The sequence below is a fragment of the Telopea speciosissima genome, chromosome 7, assembly GCF_018873765.1.
Source record: "Telopea speciosissima isolate NSW1024214 ecotype Mountain lineage chromosome 7, Tspe_v1, whole genome shotgun sequence".
In the NCBI taxonomy this organism is placed as follows: Eukaryota; Viridiplantae; Streptophyta; class Magnoliopsida; order Proteales; family Proteaceae; genus Telopea; species Telopea speciosissima.
In genome coordinates this window covers 51,359,524-51,376,944 of record NC_057922.1, presented here as the reverse complement: position 1 = coordinate 51,376,944, position 17,421 = coordinate 51,359,524, and the positions used below count along the sequence as shown (strand labels likewise).

Sequence of the window (17,421 nt, the reverse complement as noted above, 5' to 3'; positions counted from 1 at the left end):
CAAGAATACTTGATACAGCGTGCGACGTCTCACCGTCGAAGGACTTCACCATTAGCAAGGGTGGAGACCGTACCTCGATAAGAGCCGAACCCTAGGAGATCATCTCCCAGGGGCGTGAGATCAGAGAGACTTGCGCAATGGGCAACCCCCACTCCGCAGCAGGGGGAGCCTTCGCAGCATCCCAGGAGAACAAGAGACCTCTCGCCACGGTCAAAACGTGGGAGGACGCCAACACCCAGGGCAAGGGTGTCTAGCCCGCAAAGATCGGTCCGGAGGTCTATGTTCGACGGACGACTTGAAGAAGGTCACATACCACGACGAAGCCGAACCTACAGAGAGGAAAGCCCCTCACCTTCACGACAGGGTTCATCACGGCGTGACCATTCACCATCCCGCCAACACTCAAGGCGAGAGGGGACATCCAGGAGAGAGCGTGAACGGGGTCGCAGCGAAGGTTCGGCCAAGCGTGAGGGACAGACACGGGACGAGGAGCTTGATCGAAGACTCCGCGACCTGGATGAGAAGCTGGAAGGGTTGAAGAAGCAGACCAAAGGTGAGACACATTCCATACCTGGACAATACCCATTCTTGGCAGAGATCATGTCAGCCACGCTACCTTTCAGGTTTCGACTACCCACCTTTGAACTTTACAGCGGTACCACTGACCCTAATGACCACATCAACTACTTTAATGGCATGATGACGTTGTATGGTGGGTCGGACGTGGTCTCCTGTCGGGCATTCCCTGCATCCCTCAAGGGAGCAGCCACATCATGGTTCTCCAGGCTACGATCGAGATCTATATACTCGTTCATAGAGCTATGCGAACAGTTCGTCACCCGCTTCCAAAGCAGTGTCAAGAAGAAGAAGACCACCGTCAATCTACTGAACGTGGTATAGAACCCTGGGGAATCTCTCAGGGAGTACATTAGCAGGTTCACCAAGGAGTCCCTGGAGGTTCGAAACTTACACGACTAAACACAACATGCAGCCCTAGCAGGAGGCATCAGGGATCTGGACCTGATCAAGGACCTGGCATGTCATGAGACTAGGACTATAAAAGAGCTCCTGGAGTGGTGCAACGAGTTTGCAGATATGGCCGAGGTACTACAAGCTAGAACGAAAATAATAGAGGCCAAGTCGTAGGACAACAAGAGGTCAGCACCTGATGACCGCAAAGAGAGTAAGAGGTCGAGGACAGAGCGTCGACAAGAGAAGAGCGACCGCCCATCTGGGAGGACAAACCGTCGCCCAGAGAGAAGTGAGAGGGCAAGCACCCCTGAGTTCCCACCACTAAACACCATCAGGTCCCAGATACTCATGCAGATCCAAGACTGTGACCTACTCCATTGGTTGTGACCCATGCTAGCAGGACCAAAGAAGCGAAACCCTAACAAGTATTGTCTCTTCCACAAAGAGAATGGGCACGACACAGAGGAGTGCTATCAATTGAAGAGAGAGATAGAACAACTTGTAAGAGCAAGACGCTTGAACAAGTATGTGAAGGGGAGACGTGATAACCGCTCAGGCCAAGGAGACAGAGGTCGCGATGGAGACAGAGTGGAACCGAGACGAGAAGAAAGGAGAACAGATCGAGAGAGAGACCGCCCAGAAGAGCGGAGAGATGCAACAGAACCTAGTGGCACCAAGGGACCTCCTATCCTCACCATACTTGGAGGACCGGGGCAAGAGCCCACCAGAAAAGCTAAAGCTCATGCCAGGTTCGTGGGAGTGGCAGAGAAGCCAAGCATGATAGCCAAGACCGAGGCGGTGATCTCCTTCTCGGATGAAGACTTGGAAGGACTAAACTTCCCACATGAAAATACCCTGGTAGTATAGGTGGAGGTAGCCAACCGACCTGTACACAGGGTACTGATAGACACAAGGGCGTCTGTTGACGTACTCTCCTTGGATGCCTATCGACAGTTTGGGTTCAGGGACGATCAGCTCAAACCAGAGCCCACTTACCTCCATGGATTCTCAGGTGCCACCGCCTCCATCAGAGGTACCATAGAACTACCCGTCACCTTCGGGGTACACCCTCGAAAAGTGACCATCATGGTGAATTTCATGGTAGTCAAGTCCGTGGTGTCCTTCAACGGCCTCCTAGGGCGACCATCTCTGACAGCCCTTAGAGGAGTCATATCGCCACTTCACCTGAAGATGAAGTTCCCCACCGAGAATGGGGTAGGCGAAGTCCAAGGAGATCAGAAGAAAGCAAGGGAGTGCTACGCTACCTTCATGAAAAAGAACAATGGTAACACCCGTGGAATGGCACTCTGCCTAGAGAACATGGTCAGTGACCAGACAGATGAACTGACAGAGAGAAGGGGAAGACCAGTGGAAGACCTCATCCCATGGCCCCTCAGCCGGGACGACCCCTCCAAGGTCGTTCAGGTCAGCTCGCTGCTAAGCAAGGAATAGAAAGAAGGGCTTGGATACCTCCTCCAAGCGAACATGGATGTCTTTGCATGGTCGACCTTCGACATGCCGGGAATATCACGTTCCATAGTGGAGCACCGACTATATGTCGACCCAACCAGGAAGTCCATTCAACAGAAGCGGCGTAACTTCACCCTTGACCAACAAGTAGCAATCAAGGAAGAGGTCGAGAAGTTAAGCCAATCAGGGTTCATCAGAAAGGAGAAGTTCCCAACCTGGCTCGCAAACGTGGTCATGGTACCAAAGCCAAGTGGGAAGTGGAGGATGTGCGTCGACTACACCGACCTGAACAAGGCATGCCCAAAAGATGAGTACCCACTGCCCAGGATCGACCTACTGATCGACGTCACCGCCGGCCATGAGATGCTGAATTTCATGGATGCCTACTCCGGATACAACCAGATCCTCATGCATGAGGGTGATGAGTCCTACACCGCATTTCGGACGAACAAGGAGAACTACTGCTACAACGTCATGCCGTTCGGGTTGAAGAATGCAGGGGCCACCTATCAGAGGATGGTCAACAAGATGTTCGAGGAGCAGATAGGGCGCAACATGGAGGTATATGTGGATGACATGCTCGTGAAAAGCATCCATGCCAACCAACACCTGACCGACTTAGAGGAAGCATTCACAGTACTGAGGAGGAACCAGATGAAGCTAAACCCTGTAAAGTGCACCTTCGGTGTAACGTCAGGAAAATTCCTGGGGTTCATGGTCTCAGTACGTGGAATAGAAGCTAACCCATCCAAGATCAAGGCCATCCAAGAGATGGCACCTCCTCGGACGGTCAGGGAAGTGCAGAGGTTGAATGGAAGGGTCACCGCCCTTTCCAGGTTCGTGTAATGAATAGGTGATAAGTGCTTATCATTCTTCAAAACATTGAAAAACCTCCGAAGCCCTAAAGATTTCACATGGACGGAAGAGTGCCAGAAGGTGTTTGGAGAATTGAAGGAGTACCTAGAGAGCCCACCACTGCTTGGGCGACCGGAACCTAACGAAGAATTGCAGCTCTACCTGGCCGCCACCCCTGTCACGGTCATCGCAGTACTGCTGAAGGAAGAAGACAAAGTCCAGAGGCTTATCTACTACGTCAGCCATGTTCTGATCGATGCAGAGACCAGGTACACCAGGATCGAGAAGGTAGCCTATGCATTAGTAATTGCAGCTAGGAAGCTACGACCATACTTCCAAGCCCATACCATCACAGTCATCACAGACCTACCTCTGAAGAAGATACTCCACAAGCCAGACGTCTCCAGACGATTAATAGCATGGGCGGTGGAGTTAAGTGAGCATGACATAAGGTTCCAACCAAGGACAGCCATCAAAGGCCAGGGTCTTGCAGATTTTATTGCAGAGTGTACCCTGTCTGAGATCGAATCAGAGATAGGGGAGCCCGAGGAGAAGGATCATGGATCGTGGGACATGTTCGTGGACGGGTCGAGTAACGCGGCGGGAAGCGGCGCTGGCCTCATATTAACCAGCCCCGAAGGATTCCGTATCCAATATGCTCTCCGATTCACCTTCCAAGCATCCAATAATGAAGTAGAATACGAAGCACTACTAGCTGGACTCCAGGTGGCCAGAGCCATCCAAGTCACACACCTATCCACCCGGAGTGACTCCCAGCTTGTGGTGAATCAGGTGAATGGAGAGTACGAGGTGAAAGATGATAGGATGGCATCATACCTAGCACGTGCTCAAGCATTGATCGAGGGTTTTGTGAAGTTCGAGATGGTTCGAGTTCCCAGGGATGAGAACGCCGCCGTCGACGACCTATCCAGGCTAGCCAATGAGGAACTCTAAAATTTGGCTAGCGCAGTCTATGTTGAGATCTTGCATGAGCCAACGTATAAAGAAAAACAGGTTAACGAAATCGAGGAGGGACCTAGCTGGATGGACCCTCTACTCAACTACCTCTAGAATGACGTCTTACCAGAAGACAAGGCCAATGCAAGAAAGATCAAGATGAGAGCTGCAAAGTACACCGTCCTAGACGGGGTACTATACAAGCGGGGGGCAACAGCACCACTACTCTGGTGCCTAGGACGCAGAAGTCCATGAGGGGATATGTGGAAGCCACATGGGGGGACGAGCCCTAGCCTACAAAATCCTCCGCCAGGGACTATACTGGCCACGAATGCAAGAGGAAGCCATCCAATATGCCAAGAAGTGCGAGCAGTGTCAGTTGTTCACCCAAGCACCCCATCTACCCGCCACCAAGCTGACATCAATCCTCAACCCCATACCTTTTGCCATGTGGGGACTGGACATCTTAGGTAACTTCACCGCAGCACCGGGAAACAGAAAGTACCTGGTCGTTGTGATTGACTACTTCATCAAGTGGGTCGAAGCTAAACCCTTGGCCAAGATAACAGAGACAGAGATGGAGAAGTTCATCCACGACGACGTCATCTACAGGTTTGGGGTACCACAGATCCTCGTCTCAGACAACGACAAACAATTCAATAACCCCAAATTCTAAGCATTGTATCACAGGTACAACATCGACTATCGGCCTGTATGATCCTAACATGAAGCAGGTTTTCCTGAACTCTTTCCCTGAACCTTTGGGAAAAGAGGCTACAAAGGCTTTGCAGCAGTTTGGCCTTCGTATTGATCAGGCCCCCATAGGACGTCTCTACCAAGAGATCCTCGGCGCCTTGCAAAAGCTTTGTGATCAACAGCTCTTCTTCAAGCAATGGGAGAAGACTACCCATAAGCTCACAGATGCGTGTGACACCTCATATCTCAAGATTGGAGGTCACTAACAGAACACTACTGGAAGGAGTCAAGAAAAGGCTGGAGGGAGCCAAAGGAAAATGGGTCGAAGAGCTACCAAACATCCTGTGGGCGTACCGAACTACAGTACGGACACCCACAGGAGAGAGCCCATTTCGCCTACCATATGGCACTGAAGCATTGGCGCCAGTAGAGGTCTGCGCCATGTCCCATAGGGTTCTACACTTCAACGAACGTACCTATATCGACGGACTATGGGCGAACCTAGACTTTATAGATGAGGTCCGTGAGAGAGCACTACTAAGGAACGTCGCCTACCAACAACGTACTGCCAGATACTATAATGCCAGGGTCAATGAAAGGCTATTCCACCAGGGAGATCTAGTCCTACGAAGGGCAAGTGCATCACAGCCATAGAAGGCAGGGAAGCTGTCAGCCAACTGGGAAGGACCCTACATAGTCTCCAACCAGATACGTCCAGGGACCTACCGCTTGAAGACTCCGGGGGGCAAGAAGGTAGATTGTACCTGAAACTCAGAACACCTGAAGAAGTATTACCAGTAGAAGCAAACAGCTCCATCAATAGTAGCAGTCAAGTAGTAGTGTAGTGGTAGTGGTAACAGCAGTAGCAGTAGACAACATCACTATTTCAAGGGCAGTTTGAAAATTTTCATTCAAAATAAAGAGGTGTTTCAGGAATACTTGTCTTCTTCTACCACTCAATCGAATCACTGCCACTACACCAAGGCGTTATGCCACCACGGAGGCTTTATGCCTAAGGCAACATGCCACTACTGAGGCTTTATGCCTAAGGCAACATGCCACCACTGAGGCTTTATGCCTAAGGCAACATGCCACCACTGAGGCTCTATGCCTAAGGCGTCATGCCACCACTGAGGCTTCATGTCTAAGGCGTCAAGCCACCACTGAGGCTTCCTGCCTAAGGCGTCATACCATCACTGAGGCTCCATGCCTAAGGCATCATGCCACCACTGAGGCTTCATTCCTAAGGCAACATGCCACCACTAAGGCTTCATGCCTAAGGCATCATGCCACCACTAAAGCTTCATGCCTAAGGCATCATGCCACCATCGAGGCTTTTATGCCTAAGGCGTTATGCCACCATTGAGGCTCCATGCCTAAGGCGTCATGCCACCATCGAGGCTTTTATGCCTAAGGCGTCATGCCACCATCGAGGCTTTTATGCCTAAGGCGTTATGCCACCACTGAGGCTCCATGCCTAAGGCGTTATGCCACCACTGAGGCTCTATGCCTAAGGAGTCATGCCACCACCGAGGCTTTATGCCTAAGGCGTCATGCCACCATTGAGGCTCTACGCCTAAGGCGTTAAGCCACCAAGGTCCGATGACCACCAAGGCACAACGCCACTACCAAAATCCCATGACTATCAAGGGTCATAGGGCATCAACATGCAAACAATCACCAAGAGACAATGCAATCAAAGAAAAGCAACGGCGATCACATAGAGAAGTCATAATAGTTACAACTCAAGTTCAAAAAGAAAAAAGATCAAGACGTCTACAAGATCGGTACAGCAGTAGGGTCAAGGGACCACAGAGGGGTGGGTCACCTCCGACCCAGCAGGAGACATCATATCCACCTCAAGAAGATGCATAGCAGCACCCCCCTCAGGCAGGGCAGCCTCCACCTCTGACACTGGAACGCTCTCCACCACCGCTACACCCGAAAGCACCGCAACAAACTCAGAGAACCCCAAGATAGAGAAGTCATAATCGGGGGTCACCTTCAGGACACAAGCGGCTAAGTCCCGGACCCCTCCCTCATAGGCAGGCTGAAGCTGCGCCTGATACAGCGTTGAGAATGCCGAGGACGCCTGGAACTCAGCCACAGCTCGCTCGCCTGCAAATGCAAGCTCCGCCTCATGTCTCCCCCTCAACGAATGAAGCTCCTCCTCCAAGGCAAGAACCCTAGCCAAGCTCTCGGCCGCACCAGCAGAGGTCACACGAAGCTCCTCAAACACCTCCAGGAGATTCCCTGACGCCATCGCGAGCTCCCCCGACACCCTCTACGCGTCGGCCTCTGCCCTCTCACGGGCATTGATCTGTCCCTGGAGCTCCCTCTCCACATCACGCAGGGTGCGCTGTATTTGCACCTAGCGAGAAGCGTGACTCTCCAATCAAAGCACCATCTCAGCAACAAGGTGATGGACCTATAATCAACATGCCAAGTGATAAAACACTCTAAGTATAAGTGGAGCAGCGAACATGATGAGACAAAAAAAAAGGGATAACTCACCGAAGCCATATCATGGTAGAGAGTCTGGGCCAGACACGCATCGCTAAGCCTCTACAAGGCCACCCTCGCGATAGGGAGCCTACCCCTATCCACCCACTCCCGTGACACGTCGGCTCCAGCCAAGGTTGAGCCATCTGGCACGCCCAAGGTGATCACCATGGACTCATCCATCGCGGGAAGATCAGTGGCAGTACCACCAGAGGAACTCACCCCTTTCCCCTTGGAGAGGGGCAATGCAGAAGACCCAGAAGAGGCGACAGATGGAGGCAGAGGCACAGAGCCCAAAATGCCATCATCATCAAGAGAAGTACGGGGAAGGAGGACACGCACACCAGAGCTCATCACATGGGCATGTCCTAGACCACCCTTCCGCTTTGCTCCAATAGCCACAGGTGCAGAAGCACCACCAACATCGGTCACTTCAGCAGATGGACCACCCTGAGGAGCGGCCTTCCTCCGCAGATTACCACGGAGCAAACTGAAGTCCGGACGCATATCCACTGCATAGACCTCCCAACCAGTCAGATGACATATATATTCAAATACAAACATGCCAATCAAGTACAAAAGACAGTGCTCTTACCAGGACCTAGCTTCCAGAGGGACAGGAAGGCCTCCGAGTCCAACTCCTGGACGTGGAATGGATTATGACCCAGGCACAGCTTGAGGGAGTCACCCTCAAAATCACTCAGCTCAAGCCCCTGATTGACCCTCTTGGGGTCAATGACTTCCCTAATAGTCCGTAGTGGGCATCGGGGGACCGTGGCAAAAAAGAAGTGATCCCTCCAATACTTCATGTTGCTAGTGATCCCCGTGAGAAGCTCCACAGACGCATAGGGCCCCTTGAGCATGCGATGAGCAAAGTGATAACATCCATGATTCCCTTTCTTCAACAGATAAAAGTGGGAGAACAGGGGAATAGTGGCGGCACGCCCCAGGCGGGCGAAAAAGACATAGAAACCCAAGATCACCCTCCAAGAATTGGGCAACACCTGCCCAGGGGTGAGGTGCCAATGCTCTAACACCAACTCGACAAAGCGAGGGATAGGAAGGCGAAGGCCTTGGAGAAAAAAGGAACGATAGAGACAGATCTCATCCGCATGGTGAGAGAAGGCATACTCGCCAGGTCCAGGAGTACGCAACATGACCTCAGCGGGAATATGGAACTCCTCATGGAGGGAGACCAAGTCAGAAGGTGACAAGATGCTAGCAACATGGCCCAACCTATCAGCAGGACCGGCGACTAAGGACGCCGCCCCAAAGGGCCTATGATCCCTACTGGGACCAGAGACACTAGAAGGTCCCACACCTCCATCAATAGCACTAGGGGAGGGTATAGAGGATGGAGTACCCACAGAAGAAGGTGATCCTGGGGAACGCTCCTTTGAAGATCCAACCCCGACTGAAGCAGGGCCAAGGTCACCCGAAAACGACATGAACGACAAGAGAGGAATGGACTACTTACTCGAGAAAGCGATCTCCCAAAAGAGAAGCTAGCAAGAAAAATGAAATTAAGGCCACCTGCAAAGTATAAACAGCAGATCCATCACAGACAAGAAGAAGAAAAGTGAAGAAGCATGAGGGTCCATCACACCCACGCCGCGGCCACCATAGGTGCCGCCTCACACCCGCAGGCGGCCTCATGCCAGCCACCCCCAAGGGCGGCCCCATGCTCGCAGGCGTGGCCACCCAAGTGCGGCCTCACGCCCCACAGGCGCGGTGACCTAGGCGCGGCCTCATGCCCCACAAGAGCGGCGACCCAGGCCGCGGCCACCAGGGCGCGGCCTCACTCAGGCGTGGTGACTAGGCGGCCTCACCCCCGCAGGCACGGCCACACCCGCAAGCACGGCCTCACCTAGGCACAACCCTGCATTAAAAAAAAAAAAAAAAAAAAAAGAGGAAAAAAAAAGAAAAGAAAAAGAAAGAGAAGGGGTCGAACTTACCTCAAGGGGAAGGCGATCGCACGGGGAGGCAGGCACACGACGACGCGGCCACACCACGGGCACGATCAAGTAACAAAGACCACCAGAGGCAAGGCACTCAAGCCAAGCACCACTCAAGCCCTCCAAGCAAATAAGGCACCAAGTGAACACAAAGTAAACACAAGGACCCAAAATCAAGCAAAATGGATACTAGTCTAGGTGACCCAAAGACAAGCACATGGTGGGCACCAAAAAGAGGACAAAAGACAAAAAGTGGAATGCAAAGGGGAAATTAAAGAAGAGCAAAATGGGAGACAAAAAGTAAGAAAGAGAAATGAGAAGTAAAAGAAGAGAAAGTGAAGGAGAGGAACATATATCTACAAAAAACAAAAGAAGAAAAAGTGTAGGAGGAAAGGTTTGAACCCCCAACCTCTCCTACCTCACTAATAGATTTACAGGCAAGCCCCGTAAAGAAAGTTTATTCGTAGCGGACCCCTCACTATGTAAAGGCATCTACTCTCTTGGACATCCTATCTCAAGAGAGTGGGGGGCAAATGATACATCCAAGATTCACCTGACCAATCAGCCATCGCCACGTGTCACAGGGCGACCCACTCCAGAACTAAGGAGAACGAACCAGGGGTCCCACCTGCAGCACAGCGCAACCAAGGCACCACCCAGGCGGCCTCACTCAAGCGCGGCCTACACCCAAGCGTGGCTGCACCCAGGGCGTGGCTTCACCCAGTGGGCCTCACCCGCGCGCCGCACCCAGGTGCGGCCTCACCCAGGCGCTGCCTGCATCCAGGCGTGGCCTCACCCAGGCGCGGCCTACACCCAGGCGCGGCCTCTCACCCAAGCGGGCTTGCACCCAGGCCCGGCATCGTGGACGCGGACGTGATGTACACAGACACTGGGGCCACTCGTCTATGACCCAACCGTGTCACTACAGACTCATGTCACCACCAGGACTCTAGGCCACCGCTTAGAAGTCACGTCACCCAGACGGATTCAAGCACCAACGACGTTATCACCACACGCGGGTATCTATCCGCCAAGGATCTTGATACCACCAGGACACTCCCTCCTACGGGGAGATGGCCAATCAGGATAGAGCCCTATTACCCAGGGCCTCTATCCACTCAACGGCACACTCGCCATCAAACTGGGACTCTCCACACCGCCATGCACTACTATAAAAGGCAAGGTACACAACCCCATTAAGGGACATCTAAACTCATATTGAATAATTACTATTCATCTATTTGCTCAGGAGATCTAACTTTGGCATCGGAGAGCCCCAGGCCGGAACCACACCGGTTCTCTCTGTTGACCCCTTGGTCCACTTGCAGGTGATGGCACTCGCAGGACCGCTCGACGATTTCTTGACGTAACATCCTCATTATGGAAATAACAATCCACCACTTCCTTGTTCCAGCGCCTGTTCTCTTGATCTATCAACTCACTCACCTTAGAAAGAGAACACTCCTCAAGAGGTGGATATTGGGATTTAAAACATGGCGCTTGTGGGATCCAATTATCGGTCCAGATGTTAATATGCTCTCCTGTACCCACTTGCCAAAGAATGCCAACCTTGAGAGCTTGGCACCCTACTAAAATACTCCTCCAAGCCCAATAGGGAGTTGATCCCAAAGATGCCTCCATAAAATCGCACTTACGAAAATAAATACTCTTCATGAATCTAGCCCACGACGTTCGTGGTTCCTTCCACAGTTTCCAGGCCACCTTTGCTAACAGTGCATTATTATGTAGAGTTGGTCCCTGAATCCTAGTCCCCCTTTCTCCTTAGACTGACAAAGGTGAGACCAAGAGATCCAATGGATCTTCTTCTTATCTGACCCGAGACCCCAATAAAAATTGAAGTTAAGGTATTTTATATGATTTTTTCGCCTTGTTTATGAGAAGATGAAATAAATTTCATCTAAAATAATGAATAGTTGAGGAACTGGAACTATTTCAATTATGAAATTGAAGGCTACGTTTGGTTTCACTCTCAATCCTTGATTCTATTGATTCTTATTCCTTAAAATCAATTCAGTAGTGGAATTCTATTTGATATATCTGGTTCAATTCCTTACTCCATGGGTTGAACCGATGCAAAACCTAAACCTAGTTCATTAGTTCCCGATCAAAAAGTAAAGAACGAAACCTAAACCTAATTCATTTGTTCCCGATAAAATACCCCCTCTAAACCATGGTTCGTAATCTCGGATCCAATCGACTGATATCGATCGGATTAGATCGGTATCGGCCAAGGCTGATCTTGAGATTAGATCGATCTGGCAAGGTATTCCTGGATCGTTCTCTGAATCGGTCAACTTAGTTGGATCGTCCAATTCGATCTGATACATGTCATTTAACCCATTTTTTTGAGTTTTTGACCGACTCGTACCAATTTTTAGTATTTTAGTATATATTTTTTACCGATCCAAACCTAATCTAATAAAACCTGAATTTTGATCATTTTTACCAATCCAAGCCAATTTGATCGATCAGGATCAGTATCGGATCTGTATCGGCATTGATCGATCTACATCGGCATCGAATCTGTATCGTCATTGACCAATCCCGAGTCTGATACCTGGATTTGGAACCTTGCTTCAAACCCAACTGCTTTGCTCATTCCTTCTGAGCTGTGATTCCTGAAACCCCATTACTAGCTTAAATCCTCACAACCCCACCTGAAACACTTTTTTTGGGGGGGGGGGGGTGAAAAACACGCCTCTACTCCTGAGCTGCCCCATCCTGCCATGCTGCGCAAACACAATAGGGCGAGAAATGATCGCCTTACCTCCACTCAGGAAAGGCGCTCAAGCAGGGGTAAGGCGGTCATTTCCCACCTTGTTGTGTCTGCGTAGCACGGCAGGACGAGGCAACTAGGCAGTAGAGGATCCAAATTAGAATAATACCTCCTTAAACCCGCATTATTGCGCTATCGATACCTGAAACCCCGAAGAGATACAGTATAGGCAGGGCACTTCACTAAAACACCTCTCCTCCCTGAACCCGTACTCACCAGTGCACCTCCTTGAAACCCGTGCTCAATAGCTCATTCAACTGACCGTACGGGTCTATGGTGACCTACAAATTTAGGAACCAAAAAATTAATAATAAATAAAGCTTATTTCAAATGTGATACGAGTGTTTGACTGAGCAAGTCTAGTCTGGTGGCGTAGACTTGTTGGGAAGAAGTGGCGGTCAGGTTTTAGCGAAGGTTCTTAAGTATCGTCGTCTTATGTCCTCTGTGCCAAGAAGTTTTCCTTCATCGGCAACCCTTTTGCTGCTGCTAATCTCCATCTCTTCAGTTTTCCTTCTTCTTTTATGTTTTGTTTACCTTTTATTGGTTGACAATTCTTCTTGGGCAATTGCTGGATATGTTACATATTGATGTGTGTCCATCAAACCTGATTTAATTTGATTAAATTAATTATTTGATTTACTTATATTATATGCTTGTCATAATTGTTATTCAGTGCAATTGCCCACTTTATACCGATTGTTATTCACAACTTTGGATAGAGTTGGGCAATCTACTCTATGGTTACCATATTGTACATTCGTTCAATAGGGATTGGGCAAAAATATAAATACGGACACATTTAGTGTTAAACATTGATCCACAGAAATTTCTGGATTATTCACCACTATGTTTTGATCTGCGATGAGAATCTCTGGTAGTTACTTTTTCCATACCTGAAAGATACTTGCTATTTTATTCGTGTTGTGTGCATTTGTGGTGAGTCAATGGTTGATGTCTACCGAAAGGGCTAATTATATATCGGCCACTGTCTACAATCCAGATAGTAATAGATGTGATGCTTAATAGGGTTTTCACTGCCCATATAGGGAGAACATCTAAAAGAGAGTTGTCGGATTTGATTGTGCCAAATTCAAGGCCTTGGTATTTGCTAAGTGTTTGCAAAAGATTATTTTATTTTATTATTATTAAATTAAATTATTTTGAAAATAGTTTTGAAATGTTTTTTGGCCATTTTGCGGTGAATTTTATTCTATGGTTGCGGGAGTCTATTATAGATGTTAGTACGTAGTGTGGGGAGAAAGTGTAATAAAACATCTACCGATTGGGAGTTTTCAGGTTACGCCTTTTGTAATGATGTCCTTTTATACAATTAAGAAAAACTTTATTGTAGAGATTTTCTTATTTGCAGATATGGATAACTTAAAGGGCTACCCTTTAGGATCACACCACTTGGGACGATTTGAACCGTTAGATTGTAATCTCCAAAATAAGCATTCTCTTTAGATCAATTTTAAAGACTAATCGTTAGTTCTCAATTACTAATAATTTTAGAGAGTTGAGAGTTGAAAAGAGAAGAGTCTCCTTCTTCAACCTCAAGCTTGGGCCATTGGAGAGTAAAACAAGCTTCGGTGTTCGTGACCTTGTGCTGCATTCCTTTGGAGGAACACGCCACTTGTGTGTTCTAGGTGACCACTCCATCCCCATCAAGGTTAGTATGATGTTCATGTATTAAATGACTTGAGCTTAAAATTTTTGAATTGATTCGCTTCCGCCACCGCTAACAATTTGTATCAGAGCGATGGTTCTTCAATAAATAAATTTTAGATATTCATGTTTGCAATCTATGTCATGGTTTTGGGCTTCTATTTTTTGGTTCCATGTTCTTCTCTATCTTCTTCCTCTTTTTCTAATCTTTTCTCCCATAAGATTTTTTTGTTTTCAACAAGAAAAATCAAGCATTTGAACACCCCAAATGAGGCATCGTCTTTGCAAAAAGAGAAAGAGAGAAAGAGAGAAAGAGAGTGATGCAGCTAGGAGCACAATCGCTTCCGCGATTGTGCGCTTGGCAGCGGGTGCGCTGGGTGCAAGGAAGAAAGGCGAAGAAGGCGTGGAAGCGGCAGCCTGGCGCTGCGCATCGCGGGTAGCAGACTGCTACCTGCACTCGTGCAAGCGGCAGCTCGCTGCCAACACTCACGCAAGCAGCAAGCTGCTGCCTTGCATGAGCGTGGGGCAGCCAGTGGCAAAAGAAAAAAAAAAAAAAGAAGGGTATGGCCATATGGGGGTTGGGATTTGATTTTGGTCATTGTCTTCTTCTCCCAGATTCTTTTTTTAGCTCCATTAATGGAGGTCTTGTTTGAAGGTCTTTCAATGGAGATTGGTTGGTGATTCTCTAATGGTGTTTTGAACAAATTAGGAAGCTTTCATAGTTTCCTATTTAGATTAGAAGAGATCATTAATAAATCTTTGATTTGAATTAATTTTGAAAAGTGTTTCCTAAACTAACTCAAACTCTAGATTTGTTTTGTTTTAAAAGGAAAGTAGAATTGGATTGTGATTCTATAATACAAGAGCTGTTGTATTGAGTTTCTATTTTTAAGAGGTTTACTTGGAGACAAATTAATCTTAATTGCTAATTTTAATTTCTCTCTCTGATCTTCTCCTTTTATTTTTAAAATTAAGATGGGACCCACATTAAAATCGAACCATGGGTAAGACCCATGGATCGAGCCATAGTGATCGAACCATGGGTAAGACTCATGGATTGAGCCATAGTGATCGAACCATGTGTAAGACCCATGGATCGAACCATGAGTTAGATCCATGGGTCGAGTCATGTGGATCAGACCATGGGAAAGACCCATGGGTCGACCCATGTAGTGATCCACATGGGGCAACCCATGTAGTAATCCATATGGGGCGACCCACATGGCTCGAGCCACACAATTATGGGTCCATGGATCGATCGACATGGGTTTGACCCTTATGGATCGACCCGAATTCTTGTAATCCTTTTCTTGCATTTTAGTTTTGAAATTTAAGGTCAAAATTGAAATTGATTGATTTTGTATTTATCTAATTTCTTTTTATGAACAATTGCATGCATTTGTTTCAAACTTCAATTAATTAAGAAAATTCCAGCTTTGCGCATGGAATTGGGTAATTAATAGATGTGATTTGAATACCAATTCTACCTTATTGTATAAAGTGCTATGAGATAATGCTTGGGATGCAATAAAATTCTGTTTTGCAAATGTTAAGTGTTTAAACCAAAAAAGCCCTTATACCTTGTACAAATTGCTCATCCAAGTGTTAGGTGCTCTTTTGATGTTTGGATTATTTTTTAAATGTTAAACTATAATGCCATGGGATGTATTTTGTGCTAACATCTTTTTTTGTAGCATGGAATGGTCATGGGATAGTTGTGTGGTGCATATTTTAATTTTATGTCACTGTACTATTCCCCCCTCTTCTTTCTGCATTTAATGGTTGTATTCCTCCTTGAGCAGCCTTAATCTTGGAGGGTTGGTTTCTTAAGATTTTCACAAGGGTTGTAATTATTAAATTTATTTTTAAGTTCATTGGATGTAAGTATATAACTGGTTGAAGACATATGATATACTTTGAGATGAAGAAAGAGGAACTACATCTTCTTAGAGGATGCCGCATTAAGTGGGAGCTTCTCAAGTTTCAAGGCATTGAAGATTACTTGGAAAATCCCATGACCATGTCATTTACATTTTTATTAATGTTTGTATGGTTTGATGCATGCTAGTCTATAAGGTAGCTTATTTTATTTTACGTGTTTCTAGATACATATGATGTATGAATGTTAGATGTAACATGTGCGATGCGTATCCATAATAATTTACCTTATTACCCTCAACTTTTAAAGCAAGTATTAATATGGGAATCTTTAAAAGGTAAGAATCTCGTGGCCTCCTATCACGGTGGGTATAATGACTATTTTGAAAGCATTTTAGGAACTCCGAAAGGCTAACCTTAGTGAGTGATGAATGAATCGCTTACTCCCATCTCCGGTGTGATAAAGAATGAATCATGGTGGATAAAATATGCCCTTGAATGTGGGTATTATCTCAAAACCATGATTTATTTTGAGTGATAGGTACATACTTGACTTAAGTGTGCAGTGAACTCCGAAAGGCTAAGCTGTTACTCAGGTAGCCAATTTGTTGGAGGTCAATACTATACATAGTTTTTTACAGCAAAGGAAGTGCACAGTAAACTCCGAAAGATTAAACTGTGTACATTCCAAGTGCTTAGTAGACTCCAATGCACATTATCGACTGATAGGGTTGTTGATTCTGTGAATTACCATTGAAATAGTGTTGCACGTTTTCTTATTTCTTTCAATTGTAGCTTTATTAATTAATTGTTTGTACATCATTTGTAGACTTACTTTCTCAATATGACGAACAATAATGCCCTTACATTCCTACTGAATGACAATAGACTGACCAGGTCTAATTACCTAGACTGGAAGCGAAAGCTTATACTTGTTTTGAAAGCGAAAAAAATCCACAATATGCTTACTTCTGATGCACCTCCTTTACCCAAAACCACTGACGGGGATGACTATATTGCCTGGGAGTCCTTCAGACAGAAGGATGCTTTAGCCACCAGCTACATACTTAGTTCTATTGACAAGAGATGCAATGTTCACGTGATGACATGGAGACCGCCAAAGAAGTGATGAAACATCTGGAGACAACCTTTGGCAAGCAAGATCGTCTTGCACGCCTAAGGATATCCTCAGCGTTGTTTGAATCAAATATGACTGATGTCATCACCATCCTGGATCATATGATGAAGCTTAATAAGCACTTCCAGGACCTTGAGGGTTTTGGCACTTTGTTTGATCTCGATTTTAAAATTGAGATCATTTTTGCCTTACTCTCTGATGCATATAGGTCATTCATTATGAATTATCATATGAAGAAAATGACGGTTAAGAATGTCTCTGAACTTACTAACATGCTTATTGAAGTAGAAAGTACACTCAAGAAGGGCAAAGTTGTAGCTCTTGTCACTGAGAAAAGTTCTCAATCTTCAAAGAACAAAAAGAAGAAGAAAACTAAGAAAGGGAAGAAAGGCAATTCAACCACAGTGAAAGAGGGAGGGGTACAGAAGAAGAAGGCAAATGCTGAAAAGGGAAAGTGTTTCTACTATAGTAAGCCAAAACATTGGAAGAGGAACTGCCAAGAGTACCTTGCTTCCTTGAAGAAGGATAAGATAGAG

The 17,421-nt window shown here is 47.1% G+C and overlaps 1 protein-coding gene across 1 annotated transcript in view; it reads right to left on the bottom strand.

The window, feature by feature from the left end:
- LOC122666858 (protein FAM133) overlaps positions 1-6,790 on the bottom strand; it is a 40,755-nt gene extending 33,965 nt beyond the window's left edge. The window contains exon 1 of the mRNA XM_043862954.1: positions 6,786-6,790. The gene's annotated coding sequence lies outside the window, so the exon portion shown is untranslated. The remainder of the gene's footprint in view (positions 1-6,785) is intronic.
- Positions 6,791-17,421: the final 10,631 nt, after the last annotated feature.